This window comes from Odocoileus virginianus, chromosome 7 (genome assembly GCF_023699985.2).
Source record: "Odocoileus virginianus isolate 20LAN1187 ecotype Illinois chromosome 7, Ovbor_1.2, whole genome shotgun sequence".
Lineage (NCBI taxonomy): Eukaryota > Metazoa > Chordata > Mammalia > Artiodactyla > Cervidae > Odocoileus > Odocoileus virginianus.
The window spans coordinates 2,600,967-2,613,698 of record NC_069680.1 but is presented as its reverse complement, the minus strand read 5'-3'; the positions used below and the strand labels follow the sequence as shown (position 1 = coordinate 2,613,698).

General features: G+C 39.4%; 1 protein-coding gene across 8 annotated transcripts in view; it reads right to left on the bottom strand.

The window, feature by feature from the left end:
• R3HCC1L (R3H domain and coiled-coil containing 1 like) overlaps positions 1 to 12,732 on the bottom strand; it is a 65,610-nt gene that overhangs the window by 40,485 nt on the left and 12,393 nt on the right. The window contains exon 1 of one of the 8 annotated variants that reach the window (XM_020884349.2): positions 9,951 to 10,042. The exons of the other annotated variants lie outside the window; for them this stretch is intronic. The gene's annotated coding sequence lies outside the window, so the exon portion shown is untranslated. Of the gene's footprint in view, positions 1 to 9,950; positions 10,043 to 12,732 lie in introns of those variants that run through there. 8 annotated transcript variants of the gene reach the window in all.

Genomic DNA, 12,732 nt, shown 5'->3' with positions numbered 1-12,732 from the left:
AGGATCTGAGATGCTTCTTATTTGAGCAAAGTTTATGAACTTTAATATACGAACTTTATGATACCTATTTTCGCCACTTATCAGATCTTATGTAGCTTGATGATGTTCAAAATAGTGACAATCCTCATTAAAAGCCTCCCAACAACGCTACGATGTGAAATCGTTACCAGTCAAATTCTACAGATGAGAAAATAAGGCACAGGATGTTAAACAATATGTCGAAGGCCAAGGATTTAGAAAGTGCCAGATTCTAATCTAGATAATATAGCTCCAGTGTTTGTGCTCTTAACTGCCTTATGGCAAAATGAACATACCAGTATTAAATGCCCTCCACTTTAATATCTTACAATCCTCTGGAGAAGAAAAATATTAGGAATAACTACATCCATTAGTTGATGTCTTAGAAATTACAGGCCTTAACCATCCTCCTTTCTTTTCAAAAGCTGCTTCAAAAGACATAATGGAGCCCTGGAAGTGAAAAGCCAGAGGAACACCAGTGGGTCAACAAACCTGACCAGGAAGCTTTCAGAAGTCTAACTGGTCTAACCGTGTCTAGGATGACCCTATGCTTGTCCTATAGTGAATCCAAACCCAAGACAGTCCATTGCCATTTGAAGACCTACTTGCCAAGGATGGTTTCAGACTGTTCCTTCTGAGACGCAGCCCTAAAGAATATCTGAACGCCTGCTGCATGTTATACATTTCAATGAATATTTTTTGAGAAAAGTTAGGTATTTTCAACTCCTGCTGCCATTTCAAACTGTTAGTTTGTCTGACTCCAATTATACCTTGAGTTCCTTGAAAGTAAGAAACATCTTATCATTTTTAAATCCTCAATGCACAACACCATAACTGCCACATGGATGGCATTCAGTAAATGTTTGGTAAAAAATCAGAATTAAAAACCAATGTTCCTAACATGAAGTACTATCAATTCATATATCTCTGCTTAACTTGAGACTGTGAATAGATGAAAAGCATGTGTATTCTTGGTCAAAATTAAGAATTCTTTACCAATGTTTTTTAATTCATTCGCCATTTTCCTACTAACATAGACTCTTCTTAACTTGTATATATGATACGTGATATAAATATATTTACAGAAAGAGGCCTTATGTGCAAACTAATGGTGAGAGCAAAATCAAACTACAGCCAGATTAAAGGCCTGTCCCCTGTACGGGTTCATTCTTAAAAATCACAATGTCCTTCCACCATTAAAGAAATGATGCTCTATGTTTTTAAGTATTATCTATTTTTACAGGTAGATACACACACACACACACACACACACACACACACACACACACACACCCCAATCACAAGAAATACTGAAAAGAACAAAGACTATGAGTATTTCTGAGATTATAAAAATCTTATTATATGTTGGATTTTAAAAACCACTGAGCAATATCTGTCCTGCACCAGAGAAGTCAATGAGTGGAAAGCACTGTGCTAAGTTCTCATATACTAACTATCTCATTTAACAACCCCTTGAGGTATAGTTATTATTACCATTTCACAGATAAGGTAACTAAATCTCTAGGTCACACAGCTAGCTGCTAAGTAGAGGAGCTGTAACTGAAACCAAGTTTTGACTGCTTACAACTGTCTCCCATTGTACAGCCTCAACAACACAACTCTGAATTTTCTGAATCATAGATGCCTAACTTTAATATTGTGCTAACATGCCATGTTTATTGTTAACTTCATCACTTCAAGAAGTAAAATTACCAACATGACTCCATACATATCTGCCCACCTAACCCCTGAAATCTCAAATCATAGCATGGGCTGTTTATCACTAACTTTCCCTTTTCTGGAAATCAGACTTCCCCCCCGCCTAATACCAGGAAAAGCCTGTTGGCACCCACCACTCTGTTCTGTATAAAACTTGCCACAGCTATTAGGGGTGGTGGTTACTACCTTAGTAACTCTGGAATCTTAAAAGATTTGAATTCTCTAACACAAAAGTTCCAAAATATGCACCACACTAAATGCTGAGTAAAAACATCTGGGAAAAACAAGGAAATTATGTGATTAAATATAGTAAGTTTCTCTCTACAAGGACCAGCTCTTTGAGAAGATCAATTGTATGCTATTTTTGTTTCAAAAGAAACAAAAGAAAGCCAGTCTGCAGATTTTATTTGTTTATATACCAACAGGCTAAACATCAAAATTGAAGGTATCAAACTTTGCTCCCTGAGATCTGCTGCTATACCACATTCATCTTCATATTTCCAGAGTTAAATACAATGTCTGACCCATGGAAAACACTGAAATATTGAACTAAATTTTACTTTCAAAGACTAAAAAGTAGGAAATTGTTAAGAAATAGAAACTTGAAGTGGTCCATTTTCAAGGCAAAGTAAGTAGCTCTGACTGGAAAAACTACTGGCAGTTGAACTTGCAAACATGACAAAGTTGAGGCCTGAACTCTTCAGATAAAGTTGGGGTTGGGAGACGGAGGTCAGATGGGATCCTAAAGAGACAGGACTCCACCCATTACCTGTGCCCCAGCTCTAAACATGCCTACGGACTAGTGGACGTGACATAGTTCATGAACCTGGAGGTTGGGAGATGTTGGGGGAAGGGATAAACTAAGAAGAAAGTCTTTGCTGAAAAATGCGGACGTAAGTTGAGAAGGGAGAAAGGAGGATAGCCTAATAAGGAAATAACGAAAACTTAGGAGTCATCCAGAAAGATTGTACATCTCACAATACTGGGCCAATGAGGAACAGGGAGAAGGGACCTGCATGTTAGGGAACAAACTGCTTGTGACTGCCCTGGGTTTGCCTGCCCACCAGATACCAGATCTTGCAAGACTGTCATTAAAAGCCTCGATTTCCTTATGCCTTGTCTCTGAGTCCATCCCTTGGTTTTGGGCTGGTGAGCGTGATTCTCACAGAAAGGGAACCCTAGAGTTCTATCCCAATCCTCTCAAGATTAAATTAGTGCCATGAAATGTTCTCTAACTTCTCATATGTCTTCAGATTCTCCCTGGACAGACTACAAATATTGAAAAGAAAACCGCCTTCTGTACTTTTTAAAGCTCGCAGAGCGCTTACCACAGTGTTCAGGACATGCACAGTAGGTAGGCAGTATTTCCATCAGATTTCTCAAAAAGTAACAGAAAGGCACCTTATATATACTTCTCTGCCCCATGAAAAAACATACTAGTTACTCTTCCTACTAGGAAGATTTATTTTTCATCATCTTTGGCACAAATTCTAGAATGCTATCTGCCAGGTCCCATGCCCCAGTAAATATGCATCCACAAGCAATTATGGAGATAGATAGCTTATGGGGAAGGGGCACTCTCTGGTCAGGTCCCAATGCTGGCCTGTGGTTAGGGGGAAGGGTAAGTGGGGGGAGGGTGTGGCCCTGTGATAAATCACTGCCCACTCTGCTTAGGGGTATTTATCACAGCCCGCTGTCAGGTAAATCACTGGAAAAACACCTCTTCAGTAATTAATGTGAAGTGACGGATGGACAGCCCCTGGGCCCATTAATCAGGAACATCAGCAGCCTACTGAGATTATGAATGTCAGGATGCATAAACTGCCGGTGGATCAATAGGCCCAGGAATTCATCCAAGGCTCTCATTTCCGAGGCATCTCCGGTACATTAGGCTCCCTCGACCCTTCCCCCAATCTAAAATGAAGAGCTAAGGCTTCAGAACAAAGAACAGGAGCAGAGGTCTGAAGTGACCACTGCAAGAAAAGTCAGGAAACCTGGCCACAGCTAGGGAAGCACCAGGACAGGCAGAGTGAGCACAGAGCCATACTGAACCAGAGGCTCTCAGAAGGCTTGGTGCCCTGGAAAAGCAGGAGAACCAGGAAGACAACAGGTAACATTCAATACTCAGAGCCTGATTATCCACTTCAGGGGCAGTCCACCTTCTTGCTTCTTATCTTTGACCCATTTTCCTGCCCACATTTACTTTCCTTCCATGTTGGCACCACTATACAGAGTAGAGAGAAATAAGCAATTTCTGCTCTATAACAACCTAGGTAAAAAATGCCAATTTTAGAGAAAAAAGAATCTAGATAAAATAAAATCACTGAATTATCCTTGAATTTAACTTAGCCTCATCCCTCATTGCCATGACAAACGGGGAATTGACAACAGAAGTTCCCACAGTGTTTACAATTGAGAAAAAGGTGGTCTTCCTGATTCATTGGCATTTACAAAGCCTTCTGCCAATATACAATATGGGTTAAATACTAAGCTGTGTGGTCAGATTCTAGAGTAATTAAATCAGCCCTTAATTCTATTTCTTCTCCAAGTCAAACAAAAAATTCTCATCAAGAGAGTCTGCTCACCTTGTGAAACAGTACTGGACCTGAAAAAGAATTACTGTTTCCTCATCACCCGAGGTTTAGTCCAATTATGTACAGGAGATTCGGCTGGGCTTCAGCCTCATATTGAACACACTCTAGGCTGGCAGTGACGGGAATGAGACGGCTGTGCTGCCGCCACATCCCGCCAAACCCCAGTGCTGTGCTTTGTGGTCAGGCTAAGGCCAGGGCTGCAATCGTTGGTTAGAAAGTGTCTCAGAGTTACAGCTGCCTGTTCCGCTAAATCTCATTTCATCCTACTGATGGATGGATGGACAGATGGCTGCTTGGTGAAAGCAGCATTATCAGGCAGCTTCTATGGAGCCTCTGAATGATGGATAGCCCTCCTTCTACTTTCTCCAAACCACCATCGATCCAAGCCATATTTCAGCGGTCAGAAGCCCAGTAATATTAAGACACACAATCAGGTTAAGTTACTTGCAGTGTAAACCTCTAGAACAGAAATTCTAACACCTTTGCTTTGCTGTCAGGAACCAGGCTGAAAATGTTACAGTCCATTCTTTCTAGCTGCTAACCCAATGAATTCCAACAGCGCAAAGCCCAAAGGGAACAGCTGGGCTCTGTTCCTAGGAGCACTTGAAAAGCTAGCTTGCCTGCCAAATTTTTTACTAGCCAGTTCTGTGAAATGAACTCTGCAGTTATAGTGAGCAAATCTGTGGATATGTGTATCCAGTGGAATGTGAAGCTATTAGAAGCATGTAAACTATATAGAGTTTGTCAGTGATATCCTCACTAGACTTAAGTGTGAGTACCTTAGATATGCCAAGAAGATATGACCACCAACATCAAGGAAGGTGATTAAAACCAGAATAAACTGAAATTTTGTATTTGCATATAATCCTAAAATGCTGTTTCTATATGGTTTTCCTGGCTGGCTTCTACTGTCTTGTATACATATCAAATCATAAGTACTAATCCTTGCCTGTTTTCACAAGCACACTTCTGCATCCACTTGTCTGTCACCTTCTAGACACTCATCTCTGCTGTTTATTTGGACTACATGCCCCCTTTGTTACTGCCATGTTATCTTGTGCTCTCAGACTCATACAACTGGACTCTATCAAAATTATTTCCATTTGTGTGATTAAAGAAATGGACTCTGACTCCAGCTTTATAATACAGATTCCGAGACCCCGCATACCCTCTCTTCTAAGCTCACGTGTTCCCACATGACTTCTCTAAATGCTTTACTATCAACTATACCCCAAATCAGCTTGGCCTGGCTCCTGGTCCTACCTCTTCTGACTGACTCGCTGCTACTGTGAGCCAATGCTCAGAGAATTTGTTTGTATTTGTTTCAGGGGTTAGAAAAATATCTCAGTGGAAAGGCAACTGTCATTCCTCTTGCCATAATTGTAGTTTACTTTGAAATTTTAATACTTATGCCTTAACAACACCTACAATTCTATTTCCCGCAAAAAATAGGAAAAAAATTCTGTGCTATTTTTATAATAATTAATGTCTTATCACGAATAGCACTGCCCTTCACATAAACAAGGGACTTCTCTGGTGGCTCAGATGCTAAGTGTCTGCCTACAATGCGGAAGACCAGGATTCGATCCCTGGGTCAGGAAGGTCCCCTGAACAAGAAAATGGCAACCCACTCCAGTACTCTTGCCTTGAAAATCCCATGGGTGGAGGAGCCTGGTAGGCTACAGTTCATGGGGTCGCAAAGAGTCAGACAAGACTGAGCAACTTCACTTTCACTTTCTTTCACATAAACATTGAAGAATTTTTACATAATTTTAGAATTACATTATTGAAAGATTATATAGGTCAGAATTCAACATCCTAATTTTTCAAATAAAGAAACTGAGGATCTGAGGTTGTAATGTGCCTGGTTAGATAGATATTAAGCAGTAAAGCAAGGCTGAAACCTAGATTTCAATTAAAAATATTGTGCTTATTATACTTCTCAGACATTCCACTTTCATTCTTGGGATTTCAGAAGGAATGAGAGAAATGAGGACTGACTGTCATTTGTATGTGTGCCTGTATGTCTGGGGAGGAAGGAAGCCACAAGTAATTTAAATTTAGCCACTAATACTATTGTGCTCCCCATCAAAGTTGCCAATGAGTCATCTTAGAGATGCTATCTTAGATGCTATCTTAGAGAACAAAATTTGATGAATCCCTGACAACGAGAAACCTCTATCCTTCTCTTCTCCCTTCTTTATCTAGAAGTTTGAAAAGAAAAGAGCAGAAAGATGTCTAACGCAAGTAGAATCAGAAAAGTCAGAGGCTCCATAATTTAAATTAAATGGACAGAGGAGCAATGTGTCCTCTTCATTTCCAAGGACACCACATTCTGGTCAAATACAGAGCACTAGCTAACTGATTGGACTCCACCCTCTGGTGGTCAAAATGTGTCACTGTTGCATTTCCTGATTGTCAAGTTACCTCTGTACAAATCTTACAGCCTTACAGATAGCTGAAAAAGACCTTGGAAAATCATGTTGTATAAACTCATTTTTAAAATAAGGAAACTGAGGAATTTACTTAAGACTTGGAACTATTTGAGTGGTCACTGAGACAAGAACCCCAGATCTCCCATCAACTAAACAGTTAGTTAAGCTAACCATCATACCTGCCTTTAACCAATTTTCTACCCAGTATATATATGCACGATATACTAGCTGAGTAAAGTTTAATCAGGAAGTTAATTGTGCTGCAAAAATAATCACATAATATACATCAAAACCAAATATATTATCCACACTAATGCCTATCTCCATTAGTGTAAATGATCAGGATGACTTTTCCATCCCATTCCCACAAAAACGTCCTCATACATTAGATGAGAATTCTGCTACAACTATTCTTAGGACCAGACAAAACATTTCTCCTAGGAATTAAAAATAAGGTACCTCCTAAGAAAAAATTATCAGTACTAGGTGAATAATAAGGAATGACAGTGCCTTAAACTCTTTCTTTTTATTTCTATATATTCCCTAAGTTCATAGAAAAGCTGTTTTATTTGCATTAACCAAATACATTTTAGAACAATCAATTTTTTTACAAGGTAATCTCAAGTCAATACAAAGATCCTTTCCTTTTGCTAAAAAGTCTTTTTATAGTGCTTCTATTTGGTTAAGAAAGATCTATTAAGAAATAGATTAAGCCAGGGAACAATGACATATTTTTCAAAATCTGCTGCAATGAACCATGTCTAATTATGCTTTCTGTTCCATTAAGGTTTAGGCCCCACAAGCAAAACTGAGGTAGTGGCAGAGCAGTACCAACAGCAGTAGCAGAGGAAGAGAAAGAAAAAAAAAACAGCTAACCATTTGATGAGTGCTCATGATGTGACAGGGACTGTGCTCAATATTTTATGTATCTTATTTCTAATTTGATTCCAGCTACAGTACTATGAGATAGGTATTATGACCTCAGTTTTACCGATGAGAAATCTGAAGCAACTCAAGGTCACATAGCTGCTAAGTGCTGGTTAGGATTTCAATGTTCCTGCACTTAACTACTACACTAGACTGCCTGATGATACTCAGCAAATGGTCTCTCACAATCATCTATTAATTTCATAAATATTAGCAATTTGCTTAGAATCTATATAAATGCAAAGCAACCAAAAGATAGTTCAAAGACTGCTGCAGTAAAACAAGAAAATCAACTAGGGTAAGAATGAAAGACTAATGCTTTCATGGCATGACTATTTCCAATAACCTTCCAGACTTAAAAGTGCTGACAATAATAATCTACTACTATCTCTGAAACTTCCTCATTCACCTTGCCTCACCCTCAAAGCCATATGGTGAAGAACCTAACCAGGTGTCAGGAGAGGAACTCCCTCTCTTCTATTCCCCATAAGAATAATCTCTATACTTCTTCCTATCTACTCCCACGACCATTTGAAAACATTATCCTTCTCCACCTTTCTCCAGAGGCACATGGGAACATGGGAACAATCAACAGTGAAACTGATGGCACAGTTCCTAGACTAGAGGAACCTTCAAAGCAGAATGTAGAGTGCACTTTCAAATCTGAATCTAAAGAGAGAAGAAACTTGTACAATAAATACCTACTGCAAAGGGCATTTTCAGATGTACTCTTAAACAGAATATAACAGTCAGTATTTTAATATTAGTCTGCTCCAGACATGTATAGCCTTTGCCTCTGTGCATGCAGCTGAACAGATTACAGTCTGTGTAACTGAAGAAATATTTCATAAAAAAGTCTGAGTATCCAGACAATGAAAGACACAGGAGAGATGATTCCAGCAGGGGTCCTGAGGGCCCCAAAATATGTAAACAAACCATGGCATGAAAAGGTTTTTCTCACAACACAACACAATTCACGCTCCCAACTTATTTTATACTTCACTGGCTACAGCCGCCACGCATCAGCACCAACTGATTTCACGCTTTAGAGGCTGGGAAACAGTCCGCAGCTTAGTCCCTTTCACACTTCACTGATGTGGTAACTCCATCGTTCACCAACTTAGCTTTTCTGAGTCTAATATTTGCACCTACAACTGACCAACTCAAAAGGCAGTCAGATCAAAGCTTTAATATAACTGAACAATAGCAATATGTATCAGAAAGGTAGAGCAAGCAGTCTGCTTCCTACTCTGTATATCTATCTGGTGGGAGAGAGGAGAAAACACCTCCCTAAAATTTCTTCCCCTCACTACACATCTGGAGGTTGGTCTGGGTTTCTACACTTCTTTGAAATTAGTTCCTTTCCTGGGTCTATCCTGGGTTGCACTGATATCCTATAGCGCAATTGAGAATAAAAGAGTTGGAACAAATAAGGCTTTCAGGGCTGTGCCTTAAATCTGACATGCAATAAGCGTGATCGTTTTTCCCATCTGAAAGTCACTCAGTCATGTCTGACTCTGTAACCCCATGGACTGTAGCCCTCCAGGCTCCTCTATCCATGGAGTTCTCCAGGCAAGAATACTGGAGTGGGTTGCCATTCCATTCTCCAGGAGATCCTCCTGACTCAGGGATCAAACCCAGGTCTGTTGCATTGCAGGCGGATTCTTTATCATCTGAGCCACCACAGAAGCCTAGGATTCACAAACTAAAGCTAATAAACCACTGAGTAAGTTTTGAAAGCAGAGGCTAATAGGCTTAATCTGTGTCTTATAAATATTGTCTCATTTGACCCCAAGTACATACCAAGAGGTAGTTGTTATTATCTCAATTTTACAGATGAGAAATCTGAAACTAAAGTTACTTAAGATCACACAGCTTCCAAGTGTTGGTTAGGATTCTGAGGTCCCTACACTTAACTACTACAGTAGACTGGAATACATGCCTTCTAAAAAAATGGGGTAAACAAAGCACAGTATAGTTTTAAAAAGGCAAAAATACCAAAGTGCAATAATAACCAAAGAGAATAATTGTAAAGGTATGTTAGAGATATAGTTACAACTCTTATCTCCTTTCTCCTTGTAGCGGTACTAGCAAGTGTGAAGACCAAATGTGGCTGATCAGAAACTGAGACACCAAAAGAAGCAAGCTTCACTTTAAAGCAGGCAAAGAAAAAAACAGATAATTAATAAGTAAAACACTCTCTTAGATGCAGACTGAAAGTTTACTAATTAGAGTTTCAAGAACAGCAAACAATTACCTTGGAATACAGAAACATCTTCAGAGAACTGCTCCTTTAAGGATCAGGAAGCCTGTCCAGAGTGTTACAAAAGGCTTTCAAAGTAGAATAATCTACTGAACAAAAACGGCTCGGTTACTAACTGTATTTTAATCTAATATTTTTATGATACAAAAAGCAAGACAAATGTTAAAGGTTAGTAATAGCTAACAATAGGTAATGGCATTTTCTTGTAGCCTAACATTTTTTAAGTGCACATATTGTACTGAGATTTACGCTGGGACAGTGGAAATTGCAAAGTTGGACCATAGGTAAGGACACAGTTTGAACCACATGAAAAACATAGCCTCCTCTTTAAGCTGTCTTGACCTAATTGGGCAAGTAAGAAATTTTTTTAAAAAGATGTTTTAAGGTAATATAAAATTGCCAAATAAAAAGTTGTAAATGATAAAAATTCAGGAAGAGAGCTATCACTTAGGGCCTGGAACAGTTGAAGATATCATAAAAGGGGAATTGAAAGCTAGTATGTAGACTGGGGACTGAAGGGAGATATTCCAAGTAGAAGGAATGGTCTGAACAATCTGAAGAGGCAGTAATTCAAAAAACCTTATTTTGGAGACAGCTATAGAAACTACTAGAGCCAAAGGGTTAATATAGTAAAGTGCAGAATATTCTGCCAGAAAGAATATTCCATCTTCAGCCTGGAGGGCCTTCAACACTAGGTTCAGTCATTCAACACCATAAGCAATGGAGAGTCAAGTCTAGACCCTACAGGCAATTGCTGGGAAGTTATACTATTACTGTTGTGTCGAGGTCTCCAAACCTTCCCTTACACCATCTGTTCTTTCATTTACCCTGGCTTTTTTTATTATTATTATTATTATGTACCATCAGGTAAAGGTGTTACAATAGCACACAGTCTTAATACTGACATCGCTCAACATCACACTTGCTTAACCCAATGGTATCAATGAGCAAGCAGTAACATTTAACCAAAACCCAGAAACAGGATCAACAGGAGGAATGGGCTCCATATCAATGTGCCCCAAGTCTAACCCCATACTCATAAACAGACATTACATCTAGGGGAGCAATCAAATACACTTACTTTGTATAACCATTCTCATGATCACAGAAAGAACTGAACCAAAGTTTGCCCCACGTCAAGTTCCACTCCACAGTCCAAATATCCAGAAACTTGTGCCTTGCTACCTGGTGAAGATTCCTATAGTTCGCCAACTGTTTCTGAAAGAAATAGCTGATGATACCTTAGTATGTTGTTGTTTAGTTGCTGAGTCATGTCCAACTCTTCTGCAACCTCATGGGCTGTAGCCTACCAGGCTCCTCTGTCCATGGGATTCCCCAGGCAAGAATACAGGAATGGGTTACCATTTCTTTCTCCAGGGAATCTTCCCAATCCAGGGATCAAACCTGTGTCTCCTGCATTGCAGGTGGATTCTTTACCACTGAGCCACCAGTGGTATCTAATAAATTAACAAATATCAGGATATACATTTGTCTGAGATAAGAGCCCAATCATTTTGGACCTAGATATGGTAACTGGCCTTACTACCATTGCAACAGTCTCTAGAAAAGTAAGACCCATCCCCATTCCTTTGATTTTTTAGTTTCATTTCCTAGCATCAAGTGATATTTCTAGTCTCTTCAAAACTTTTCAATCTATCCAACTCCTATTTTTATCAATAGAACATCTAACCTTACAGTTTTGAAGACAGAATGAAACCATAACACCTTGAAAGGAAAAGTGAAACACATTTCTACCCCACCAAAACCAATTCCAGCTGTTCATTTCAGTGGTATCAGCAGAGCTAACAAGGAGAATAGCTACCGTTCGAATTGCCCACAGAACCTGAACTGCTCTGCTCTTCTCTCATTTCTCCCCCTCCCCATCTCCTCTGTAACTTACACACAACTGCCGCACTCCGCTGTCCATCCTCCCAAAATGCTGCCCAACAATTCACTGGCTGTCACAGATTGTCAGCACTGTGTTTGGGGACTTGAGAAGTGCCCCTGTGGGACAGCGCAGTGTTAGTACAGCATTTTCCCGGACACAATGTCACTCTTTATAGCCAGTTGCAAATTAGTTTCTTCTTAAAAAAAAAAAAATAATACTCCTAATAAGACAGGTACAAGGAGATTTTAAATAACCAAGATTAAAACTCACTTGGTTTGCTCTGAGATGTGGCCCTTTCAGAGTCAAGCACAATGAAATCCCATGTCTCTCTCGACTGACATGAGCCATGCACATCATCTAGGAACACCTGAAGTCAGCTTTCTGATGTTAGCAGAAGCCGAGAGGCTACCAAAAAAACATATCAAAGGAGAATCTTCCTTCCCCTTTTTTCTGTGCTCGTGGTTCCTCATTCTTAAATTTTATTTGATAGTACTCTGTTTTGAGCTCAGTTCTCAATATCAACATTTACTTCTATGTCTTGCTGTGCAAACCCATTTAAAAGGAAATTCTGCAAATCACCAGTATCATTTCTTTATAGCTTTCATCCAATTCTTTGCATGTGCTTCAGCAGCACACAAGGACAATTATCTCCTGACAGTGCTATGCCTGACTCTCTGAAAAAGCCCTCATCCTATGTATCCGTTTCCTGGTTGCCAATGGCTACACATGAGTGTCAAAAGCTGGAACAGACTGAAAAGAGTATCACAGGATGTGGGGAAGAGAAACCTCTCACAAAACAGCAGGTCATTGCAACTGAAGTCTTCTTGGGAAAAAAAATTAATTAAAAATAAACATCTAGAGTAACATTTTAAAAATTAAAATCAGTTT